Raw genomic sequence first — 12,976 nt, forward strand, 5'->3', positions numbered from 1 at the left:
TTGATGGAAAACTAACAATAAGAACCAGGGATGGAGGTGTGAGGCTCCAAGCAACTAGGGGATTTCTTTGAGACGGAACAAAAGCAATTAACATATATCAAAAGGAAGCAGGATGTATGTGTGTTGAGGGGAAAAAACTGGGTAGGAATGGTAAAAGACAGTTTTGCTCAAAGAAAATGGTGCCATTTTGGTCCTCACTAAAAAATTCAGTGTTTGTTATGAATACTCTCCACTAAAGAGAGGCAACCTCCCATGGAAGGGTGGGTCTTTCCTGAGCTTGCCCCTCAAAGGGATATAACAATGACAGCTATACAAAGTCCACAATCAAGACCCCTTCTACCAAAACAACCCTGCTGGTACAATGGTTAAGGACCAGACCGGTGACAGAAAAGTCCACGCTCTGATTCGCTCGGTGCCTCTACGGGAGAAAGAGCTGGTGATGGGGTCTGTAAAGATGGCAACCAAGGGAGCCCTCTGCGCAACTCTACTCTTTTCTATGGGGTCTTCTCAACAGCACCTAACAACAACAACATCAACAACACCCTTTCATCCACTAATAATGGCGCATTACAAACAGACTTTACATCAGCTACATTTTATACTCCAAGATCTGTAGGAGCTTCAGTAAGCTCTGGTTGCCTGGGGAACTGTTAGTTTTCCAAGTCACTTCTCAGCAAGAGGCTCTTAAGCTGGGCAGTTCTAACTTCCAACTCATTACCCACTTGTGCGATGAAGAAGACTAAACAGAGAATCATAAAAGGGACCACTGGGAGCCACAGTCCTGCTCTCCTTTCCTGTGGTGTGTGAGTTCAAATGATGTGAACTGTTTCTAATTGCTTTTTTTTTTTAATAAAAGAGCAGAAGTCCCCTGGGTCCCATGAGCAAATAGGGGGCTCACAGTGTATCAGTAAGGTCTAATGTCTTGATGGCATTGACTTTATAAATCGTTTTATTTCATTGAAACAAACAAACCATTACAAAAATAATTTCTTCGAGAGGGATTAAAAGAAAGCTCTCAGTGAGGTGGATGTGCAAAAGGTCATATTTTTCCAGAATGGTAAATCCCTAGATTATCTTGATGTCAACCACTGCACTTCCCCTCATTTCTCTCCCTCATATTCTAGGGTTCAGTAATTTCCACACCTCTCAGCAAACCCACAAACCACCGAGAATGTGGCTCCTGTAGTTGTGAAAGTTGGCAAGTCTCAAATCCGCAGTTCAGAGTCTACTGGGAGGATTCTTCTCATTCACACCAAATCGAACTCCCAAGGCAGCAGAAGCTGGAGAATCAAGTCAGGCTTGACTCGAGTTCCAGGAATCGGAGATCAGACAAAGAAAGGCAAACCCAATGCGGAAATCAAAGCAAGAGCCAACTTCTCAAAGCCGCTGAGTCCTGGGCCAGAGGTGTTCCTAGGGTGATAACTTACATCTAGTTGCTGGTCACCACCAGGCGACTCAGACCTTATCTTCTGTACATGCTCCCTGGGGAAATGGAAGGTCACAAGGATTGCGTCTTGCTCATGCCTGGGGATTTGGTGGAGGTGTGGGTTTTGCCTTCTGAATTCAAAGGGCTAGGTAGAGGATTTGTTAACTTTTGTACATTTTCAGTGGGCCAGCTCTAGTCTCAGTTAGTTCCATGACCCCAGCCTCCTGCATAATTGAGATAGGTTATTTCCTGAAAAAGATCAACTGGAAGTTCTTACTTCAACACAGATGTCAAAGACATACTTTTTTGAAAAGATACTTTTTTGAAGTATTTTGGACAATAGTTTTTTTTTAAATCATTTCTTAGGAGCTCATACAACATTCTAAAAAATCACTTTATTAGGGGCTCATACAACTCTTATCACAATCCATACATACATCACTTGAGTAAAGCGCCCTCATACATTCATTGCCCTCGTCATTCTCAAAGTTCGCCTTCCACTTGGGTTCCTGGAATCAGCTCTTTTCCTTTTTTTCCGCCCCCTCCCTCCCTGCTCCCCCTTCCCCCTGAAACCTTAATAGTTTATAAATAATTATTTTATCTTATATTCACTGCCCGGCGTCTCCCCTCACCCACCTTCCCATTGCCCATCTCCCAGAGAGGAGGTTACACATAGATCCCCAAGATCAATTCTCCCTTTCTACATACCCTTCCCTCCCTGTGTCGCCACTCCCGCCGCTGGTCCTGAGGGGTTCATCTGACCTAGATTGCCTGTGTTTCCAGATCCCTACTGCACTGCTATGCATCCTCTGGTCTAACCAGGTCCGCAAGGTAGAATTGGGATCATGATAATTGGGAGGGAAGGAAGTGTTCAAGAACTAGAAGAAGGTTTTGAGTTTCATTGTTGCTATGCTGAACCCTGAGTGACTCATCTCCTCCCCACTACCCCTCTGCAAGGGATATCCAGCTGTGTACAGATGGGCATTGCGTCCCCATCACGCACTCCCTCTCATTCACGGTGATGTGATTTTTTCCCCCCTGCCTTTGTTGTTTGAGACCTGGTCCCCTCTGCCCTTCAGGAGCACACATGTTGGTGTGCTGCTTCCATGTGGGCTTTGTTGCTTCTGGGCTAGATGGCCATTTGTTTACTTTCAAGCCTTTAAGGCCCCCGATGCTATATCTTTCAATAGTCGGGCACCATCAGCCTTCTTCACCACACTTGCTTATGCACACATTCGTCTTCAGCGTTTATGTGAGGAAGGTGATCACACAATAATGTTTTTTGTTCCTTGGTGTCTGCTACCTGGTCCGTTCAACACCTTGTATTTGCTTAGGCTGTGTGCTTCTTCTCTCTGGACTTTGTTGCTTCCAAGCTAGATGGCCGCTTGTTTGCCTTCAAGCCTTTAAGACACCAGATGCTATATCTTTTTGATAGCCAGGCACCATCAGCTTTCTTTACCACGTTTGCTTATACACACACCTGTCTTTAGTGATCATGTCGGGAAGGTGGGTATTGTGGAATGACTGTTTAGCTGGGCAAGGTGCTATTGTATTGAGGAAGTGTGCGTGAGTAGGCCCAATGTCCACCTACTACCCTACTCCTGAACCTATAAATATATGCACATAGGTCTATTTCCCCCATAATCATAAATATATTTACATATATACATGTCTGTATTTAGGCTTCTCTGCATGCCCTTTGCTTCCTATTCCTTTCCTCTATTTCCTTACGCTTTTCTCCTGTCCCACTACCATGTTCAGCCTTCATTTTGGTATCAGTAATTCCTCTCAGTTACCTTGCCCTTGGTCACTCCCTGCCAGTCCTCCCATTCCCTCCCTGGCACTGGTTTTGAACCAGTCATTTTTCCCTTGTCCCTGTGTTGGCTGACACCTCCTCCCTTCCCCTACTTCCCATGCTCTCATGTCCCTCTGGGACCCTTGGTCCCACTATGTTATTTTCTTCTCTCATTGTTTGTCCAGCCTATCTTATCTAGGTGGACCTGCTGATATAGTAATATGTGCATACAAATGCAGATGGCTTTGATAACACCCAAGCAGCACTAAGAATATGTCTTTGAGAGCAGCAACACGGACACACTGGTAGGCAAAAAAGTCACTAACATATAAAATTTACAAGGTTAAAAAAAAGAAGAAGAAAAAGACAAAACAAAAAGTTAGCAAAAATATTAAAAAATTTTGTTAGTAGTTCGAGGTCTGTTTGTTGGCCTTTAGGAGTGTTTTCCGGATGAGTCTTGTGGGGTGCCATATCCTGGCCCCAAAGTCCATCCTTTATACTCCCTCAGGATCTCGTTGCTCTGTTTCCCCCGCTGCTCCATTGCACGCCCCCAGTGTTTGCCTCTGTGTGGTGGGGTCAGCTCAGTCGCACATCCCCCACTGTGTCTCAGGTGCTGTCCTGTGTAGGACCATGGGTTGGTGCAGGATGTCGCATCTCACAGTGTGGCCAGCTGTCTGGTCCTCTCTGTAAGATGGGCCCTTCTAGCCGGGCTATCATCTTCTGAGCTTGGTGGGCCCAGGTATACTCCACTCAGTTCTTCCTCCTTCCTTTGTTTCAGCTTCCTTTTGGGTGTGGTGTGGTGGATCAGTTCCTCTCCCACACCAGATGTCTGTAGACAATACTTCTAAGCAAACAAAAGGTGATAACCTGAGTTACACCCACTAGTAAGTAGGTACTCAAAATATATCCCATCTGAATCCCGCCATATTAACAAAACAGATCAATCAAAATCCAAACCCACTTCCATCAAATTGAGTCTGACAGTAACCCCATATAAGGTTTCTAAGACTAACATCTTTGTAGGAGTTACTGATGTGTTTCAACCATTGACCTTGAGTTCAGCAGTTCAATGCTTACTAGACAGAATTTTCTTCAAAATGGGATTATAACTACAGCTGTGGAGGTTATATTTGACAATAAACCATAAATGGAAGCCTATGGCTAGAAGGGAGCCCTGGTAGTGTAGTGGTTATGTGTTGGGCTGCTTTACCGTGAAGTGAGCGGTTCAAAAGCACCACCAGTGGCTCTGAGGGAGAAAGAAATGTTAAGAGCACAGTCTTGCAAACTTCCAGGGGCACATCTACCCTGTCACACTGGGTTTCTATGAGTCAGAATTGACGCAAAGATAACGAGTTTATTTTTTGTTTATAGCCATATTAAGAAGTTAATTACTCTGTACCCTAAAATATTTATGTAACAATTGGGCTCAATGCATCAAACTATTACTCAGTCTGATGACTTCTACTCATCTTTCAGGATTCACATCAAAATTCTGGTCTGAAATGCCTTTTCCAACCCCACTTTTGTGATTCCCCTTCATATTGCTTAGTAATTATTGTAGATATTTCTATTTTCACTAAATCTCCAAAGGCACATCCTCTAGTACTTCTCTGGCATAGATTACATATAACCATTCACTCGTGGTGTGGTTGCAGGTCCCTTGGTGGTGCATCATAAGCATTCTGATGCTAACTAAAAGGTTGGCAATTTGAACCCATCCAGTGAGTTTGTAAAGACAGAATTTAGTAATCTGCCCTCATAAGGACTACAGCCTAGAAATCCCTCTGGGGCTTGGAGTCACTGTGGGTCAAAATGGGCTTGTCAGCATCTAACATCAATGGTGCTGATGTGGTGCACATAGGTTCACTGGCTCATATGCCTAGACACTTTCAGTCCACTTCACCAAACGCTTTCAATATGGGACATTCCCTTGAGGAGGCTCATGCACGGAGTGGACAAGACAAGTATAGCCACTGATTTAGATGTTAATCTAAAATGTGCTCCGGGCTGCCCTTTATTTGTCAAAGATTTCTGGCATATTATCTGAGCACGGATCAAACTGGAGTCTTTGAGGCAAAGACACAATTAGACGCTTTGCTGGTAAGCGTGCCAACAACGCCTTTGCTTCTGGTCACACTACAGAGTGCAGAACCCAGGTTATGCTCTCTAGAAGATGGAACGCCTTTTCAAGAAGTAGTTTGAGGGCTGACCGAACCACAACCTACTGAGTTGCTGTCAATTCTCATTTATACACCCTGAGTCTCAGAGAAACCAGGGCTTCCACTCAGACTAGTATCCCAGAGGGCTTCTAATGACTGAAGGAAAGGCTTCCTTTCAAGATGCCTCGAGCTTCACTTGAACATTTGAACCTTTAAATATCAATCAAGTGTGTAAGTTATTTGCACAACCTAGGGACTTGATGGGAGCTCTGGTGGCATACTGGGTTATGAGTTGGGCTGCTAACCACAAGGTATGCCACTGGAAACCACCAGCTGCTTCTTGGAAGCATGATGCAGCTTTCTACTCCCATAAAGATTTACCATATCCAAATACTTTGATTTTGGGGCAGTTCTACTCTGCCCTATAGGATCACTATGAGTCCGAATTAATAATTAATTAATTAATCCATCTGTATTTGTCTAGGTATTTTAGAGAAACAAATCCACAGAAACTCATGTGTAAGACAGTTTTATATAAAGGTTAAGTACGCATCAAGAAAACATCCCAACCCCAGTGCTGCCTAAGTCCACAAGTCCAACATTAACCCATTAACTCATATGTCCGACACCAATCCATAAGGTCCTCCTCCATCTCACAAAACAGATGCAATGATGCGGACTGCAGGAAGAAAGCTGAGTCAGTGAATGTGTAAACATCTTGGCGCTGGCAGGGGTCTCCACAGGGGTGCTTTAGCACGCAGGACTGTGTTGGGGTAGGTCCATGGGGTTTCTTCTCAGGGATGTTAGGCAGGAAGTAAGCCTTGCCAGCTGAAGCAGGGACCTGGCTAAGGCAGTTGCACCCTGGTGTGACCATCAGAAAGCAAGAGACCCGAGAGTTAGAAAGGTGAGGCTCACTGAGCCATTTATCCCCCCGCCCTTCAATGAGCCCCACATGTGCTTATCGGCCAGATTGGCACAATAAACTAACTACCTCACCATCTAAACCTGACTGTTGACATCTATTGACTATACACAAGTTTATGGAAGGGACTTCTGGGACAATGGTAAACTAGGCAGAAACATTACACAAACCCTCTAGAACAGAGACGGGAGAGATGAAACTAAACACATATGGATGGAAGTCCTGCGTTTCAGAGGACAAGTCAGAGCAATAGGTTGACTATGAACTAGGACAAGAAGCTGAACAAAGTAAGTGAGCAGAGAGATGGGCAAGTGTCTGGCTGGCTGGCTGTGGCATGGTCATCTTTAAATTGTGCAAAATTGTATTGAGACAATGGGCCGCCACAACAATAGTAGGGAATGAGAAAGGTAGAATCCCCCCATGCTTCCCAACACCCTCTTGGTAAACAGAAGTGTGACCAAAATCCACCCTTGCCCACCCAGTGAACAGTGACATGCCCACTCCTACACAGCCACTGTTCTACCTGAGGTCAGAGCCACGTCTTTATAAATTGCCTGCAGGTACAGCACCTGAGAATCTGTAGGCTGTTGAGCGAAACCTAGGAAGAATGAGAACTATTTCCATAACCAGCTGATCTGAAACCAAACTAATTCCCTTCTCAAAGTAGCATCTTGACCTCAGTCACCTTCTGAACCAGCACAAATGACTCCTAAATAAGGAGCCTTGACCTAGACCCTGTCTAGGCTGGCAGGAAATCCACATAGGATCAAGTGCCTCACCCCCACCCCTTTCCACTCCCCTCTGGGAGCTCCTTAGCTGCGAGAGGGTACTGATGACAACTGGAGGCCCGCTCCCTATCGTGTTTTCCCTTTGTCTTATTTTACACTTGCCTTATTTAAAAATATTTTAAAATTTCCATCTCTGTTTCCTTTGTTAAATTCTTTCTGTTTACATTTTCTTTTTTACCTTCCCTTCATGCTACTTTTTAGTTCCTTTTTCTCTTTCCACAGACTGAAATTTTGTTTATTGTATTTCTGTTGTATTTTTTTCTCACATTCCTTTCCTTGTAATTATTTTCCTTTCCTAATTATCCATTTTAGAAATTAAACTCATTTTTATTTGTTTTCCTGTTTTCCTCTGCTTGGATTTTTCTTTTTGCTGATTTTGTATATGTTTGTTTCTCTTGAATATTTCTCTCTCTTTGCTCTACTTGAAGGGATATAATAACCATGGCGACATGGGCCACCACACCTGTATCTCTTGTAGTCCTGCTGTGCCTTTGGATCATTGATATGTAGCAACCAAAAACAGCCAAATCTACCCTCAGTGTTGAAATTAAATGAATATGTAAGAGCCAGTTTCACCTTACAAGAAGAGTTAGCTTCTTATGTCATCCTGGCTGATAAACACATGTGGGGCTCATTGAAGGGCGGAGGGATAAATGGCTCAGTGAGCCTCACCTTTCTAACTCTCGGGTCTCTTGCTTTCCGATGGGCACACCAGGGTGCAACTGCCTTAGCCAGGTCCCTGCTTCAGCTGGCAAGGCTGACTTACTGAAAGACACCCCCAAGGAGAAGCCACATGGATCTACCCCGTTGCAGCTCTGGGTGCTGGAGCACCTGTGTGGAGACCCCTACCAGCGCTGAGATGTTTACACATTCACGGACTCAGCTTTCCTCCTGCAGTAAGCATTGTTGTGTCTGTTTTGTAAGATGGAGGAGGACCTTGTGGATTGGTGTTGGACATATGAGTTAATGGATTAATGTTGGACTTGTGGGTTTGGGCAGCACTGGGTTGGGTTATTTTCTTGATGCGCACTTAACCTTTACATAAAAATCTCTTATACATGAGTTTCTATGGATCTGTTTTTCTAAAGTACCCAGACTAAAACACAAGAAAAATAAAAAGGAGTTCTTCAGATAGAGAACTAACACATAAACTGACCTGATTTTAGCATACATGGCAATTGTGGTAGGTAGGGTTATTGTGCCATCCTGGCCAATAGGAACATGTGGGATTAGTCAGGTCACAATTTGATTGGAGAGCAAAGAGATTAAATGGCTAGGCAAGGCCAGCAGCCCTCTCTCTCAAACTCTCTTGTGATTGGACCAGTGTGTGGCTGCTTTAGCTAGTCCTCTGCCTCAACTGTGAGTTATACCTGTGGGACAAGCCAACCTGTGGATCCTATCACTAGAGTGTGAGGTTCCTTGGAGAACTGCTTTGTTGCACTGTTGGTGTGTACCTTGTTTGAGCATGAGGCTGGTGGATCCTGTTGCCTTGCATTGCTTGAGTTCATTAGCCCATCCAGGCCTTCTTCACTAAGCACCTGAACTGCTGACTCTTGGTGAGCTGCCCTGCTGTTTGTTGCCTGTGGTGGACTCTGGCTACATTGCCTAAGGGAAAACTCAGCCGTCTGCTTCCTTAACCTTGGACACCACGGCCCTCGTGAGTTGAAGGATTTCCAGTGTATTACCTGTTCCATAAAGTGAGTTGAACTGAGCCTTCTGTATTGCTGTGTGGACTAATTAGATTTTATATTCCTGAGTGCTGTATAAGTCTATCTATCTATCTATCTATCTATCTATCTATCTATCTATCTATCTATCTATCTATCTGTTATCTACACTCTTAGTGTCCTGGTTTTGTTTCTCTAGAGAACCCTGCTGAACACAACTGGGACCAGGAGTGGTTCTAGAGAAACAAGATCATAAATATGGGCTTCTTAATTTGGTTCTCCAGCATGATTAGGCTTAACAGCACTGATAATTGTGTCTGCATCCCTAAAGGCAGTCAGTCTGTGGCTAATTCTGCCACTCTTACTAGAGAGGGTGGTGCTGATCCATGGTCTGCACTGGTAAAGCTCATATTCACAACATCACCACCAAAAGATGACGTGCTGGTGAGGAGAGGCTCTGGGTGATCACGCGTTTGATATTTCCCAGCAGTTTACCAGGATGAGAAGTAGAGGGAAGCTGGTTGGCTGGTCCTCCTTACAATAGAAAATGTGATCAAGGAAAAGAATAATCTCAGACCCTCAGAAGCACATGTCAAGTGCCGAATAACAGACCTAAAAGCTTCTGCATGTGCTATAAAGGAGAGTCTTCTCTCCTCTAGTGATAGAGCTGACATTGCCGCAAACCAAATCCAGAGTCTCGTATGAATACCTGAATTACAGTGTAAGCTGAATTGAAGGTCTAGAGCAGTGTATGGTATTAAAGTAAGGGCATTAATCAGAAATAATTGGGACCCTGAAACATCAGAATGGGAACATATGGGCTGATGATCCAGATAGGAGGATATTGGGCCGCTGTAGTCCATTGAGCCACCCCAGTGAATGGATCCACCCCTCCCACCTGGGGGATTAGTCTGTTATCAGTAAAACAACCCACACTTGAGCAGATTGACCAAACTGTGAAAGCTGAAATGCCAGGTGGGGCTACATATGTAATATGCCTTATAAGAGATTGTTGCGAGCCCAGGAAACACACCCACCATCCATTATTTCCTCTGGACTTGTAACTAAAATTCTCAGATAGTTTCTAAAGGTGAGGTTTAGATGATGACTCAGGAAGAAGTGCTTTATATTTATAAGGATCTGCTGGAGTTTTCCAATACATACAAGCAGAAGCCTGGGGAATATCCCTGGGAATGGTTGTTAAGGGTGTGGGGTACTGCTGCAAGGAATGTAACATTAGATCAGTCTCAGTTTCTTGATATGGGGCCCCTAAGTGCAGATTCTTCTTTCAGTGTCTCAGCATGCGAGGTTACGATAGGATCTAATTGCTTATTTGGTTGGTTCACTGAAGCATGGGCTGCCAGATGGCTCAGAGCAGACAAACTTGCTACACTGTAGAAGGCATCCCAAGGTTAGGGATATTGTACGTTGGAGTGGATCTATCAGAATAATCCCATCAACCCCCAAAAGGGAGTGTCCTGAGGACCATAAGAGGCATGTCTGTGAAGTGGATCCCAGCATCTCTGAAGACTCCTATAATTGCTATTTTATGTGCACCAGGAATAACAGTGGTAACTGCCCTAAGTGAACTCCAGCATTGGCCTACAATGAGGCTGATTGGGCCCTCTGGTGGTAGGGGGCAGGTGTCAGCACTGAATCGACAGAGACGGGTGGGTGTGGTTATCATAATGGATACCAGGTGTCTTGTGAGTGGAATGACTTCGTGTATTAGCTGTTCCATGGAATGATTTGAACTGAGCCCTCTGTACTGTTGTGTGGACTAATTAGCTTTTATACTCCTGAGAGCTGTATAACACCCCCCCTCTCTTTCTCTCTCTCTCCATATGTATACAATCATAAGTGTCCTGGATTTGTTTCTCTAGAGAAGCCTGCCTAACAGAACAATTGCAATTAAAATGAATCTAAACTTGGCAAAGTCAAACACCAGGGATGGCTTCTGGGCTTGACAGGCAACATGTCAGACTATTGGTTCAAGTTCAAAGAACTAGAAGTCAATTAACCAGAAGCAAGGTCCAAACTGGGCAAAAAGCAAATAAGCATTCCTACACTGTCCACTTATATAGGAAGTGTGCCACAGCACTGAGGAAACTGCATCAGCGTTGTAACCTGAGTAAGAAATTTGCATTCAATACGAATCTTCTTACAACTCATTGTGCAACATCTATGACATTATGGAATTGATTGGATCATAGGCATTACTAGGCTTTAAGTGCCAAACCATTGGGAATTCTGGCGCAGATAAAGTGACACCAAACCTAACTATCACGGCTGTTTCTTTCAATTTGGCACCTGTACACATCTCCTTAAACCATACATGATCTCTAAATCAAGATAATGTTAAAGTCCTACTTGAAGCTAAAGTGATATAACTAACACATATACAGAAGAAAATGCACTCACCCATTTACATTTTAAATTTGTAAATGAACAAAATATTTGGTGCCTTCATACAAGGAGAAATATGTGTAACAATCACAGTCCCAAGTTCTGTAACTGCTCAGATGGTCATAGCTGATATTTAGAACTACCTTCTTTTACCACCCATTCCCTATCCTCTTAGTCCTCAGCAAGCACCTCACCTCGTTGTGCTTTATGACCTGGTAAGGTAACCAAACCTTCATTGCTGAAAAGTCTTGGCCAAGAGTAGTCATGTAAGACTTGGGTTACTGTAGTTTACCATTGACTGTCGTCACAAGACTTGGTAATTATAAGGAATCACCTGGCCCCCAGATAATGTTCGTCTTTACATGAATTATCCACTACCAAGCCAATTTCCCCTTGGTAATCAGAATCAAGTGCATATGGCCACAAGAACAGGAAGTAAAAATATTGCTAGTGAGTAATTAAAAGTAACAGTAAGTTGTGTCACTCATAATTTCACCCCTTGATTACTGGACCCATGAAGACAGGTGATTGGAGAAACAGCACTATATATTGGATTATGGTTTAAAGGATATATATATATATAATCTCCTCATAAAGAACATTGTCCCAACACTGAAAAGTATTGCCATCTGGCTGTACTATAATTGTGTCCTTAGAAGGCTATTTCAAACCAGCTATTGTTCAGGTTGATGGGAACCATGGAAAATCCACTGGATTCCATGAACATGGCCTCTATCTGAAATTCATTTACTATCAAGCAAATCTCACACTCTAAGGTGATGCTGTCTGGAATGCCATATATTTTGTGTGGGATAAGGCATTCTGAAAATCCATGGGTGGTAGAAGCATTTTTGGTCAAAAAGTACTTTTGGTAGAAGCGTTACATGCTGGGAAGGCAAGTCTATATCTGTAGTGTCCATTCTTGTAGAAACACAACACTGCCCTTTCCATGATGGAAGTGGTCCGATATAATCAATTTGTCACCAGCTGTTTGATCTCCTTGCCTCATATCTTTGTCTCAGTGTTGGTCTTTGCTGATGGCATGTTGGACATTCAGCAGTGTCAGTAGTTAAGTTGGCCCTGAGTGGAGGTCCATGTTGTAGAGTTCACACATAATCTCCATTTCTGCCATCCTGGATGTTTTGTTCACCAACCCATTTGGCAATGACAGGAGTGACTGTGGAAAGAGGATTTCTAGTTTTCAAAGAATATGTCATCCTATCTAGTTGATTGTTAAAATCCTCCTTTACAGAGGTAATGTTTCGGTGAGCATTCAATGAGACACTCACAAATATCTTCATATTTTTGGTCTATCAGAGAAGTCTATCCATGGGCCTCTTCCCTATTCTTCCTTCACACCATTTTTTCAATCATGCTCCTTCCAAACTCCTGACCATCTGGCCAAACTACTTTCCAGTGTAGAGTTGCACATCTGATTATTTATCCTTCAAAGCAAAATTAGCAACCAGGTGAACTACCCCAAGTGCTGGTGATAGAAGGCTTTCACTTCATCCATGTCTTATAAGGGAGGTTCCAGAAAGGAACCATACTGCTGCTGTGGCCACATTGAGAGGGCCTGCCTATCATGCAGAAACATCTGGAAACTCAGCACAGACTTTCCCTTCTTCAGTCAATTGATCACGAGGAACTCCTTATGAGGTCACAGGTGCAGACTGGGAGAAGGAAGGTACTGAGAGAAGAGTGAAACGCAAAAGCATTTGGGCTACTTCTTCATGAACGTATGTGTCCCTTTGGGTCCTGCTTGAGTCCAGTCTTACAATACTACTTCAATTTAATGATGGAGTGCTACTGA

Source organism: Tenrec ecaudatus, chromosome 3, assembly GCF_050624435.1.
Source record: "Tenrec ecaudatus isolate mTenEca1 chromosome 3, mTenEca1.hap1, whole genome shotgun sequence".
Classification (NCBI taxonomy): Eukaryota; Metazoa; Chordata; class Mammalia; order Afrosoricida; family Tenrecidae; genus Tenrec; species Tenrec ecaudatus.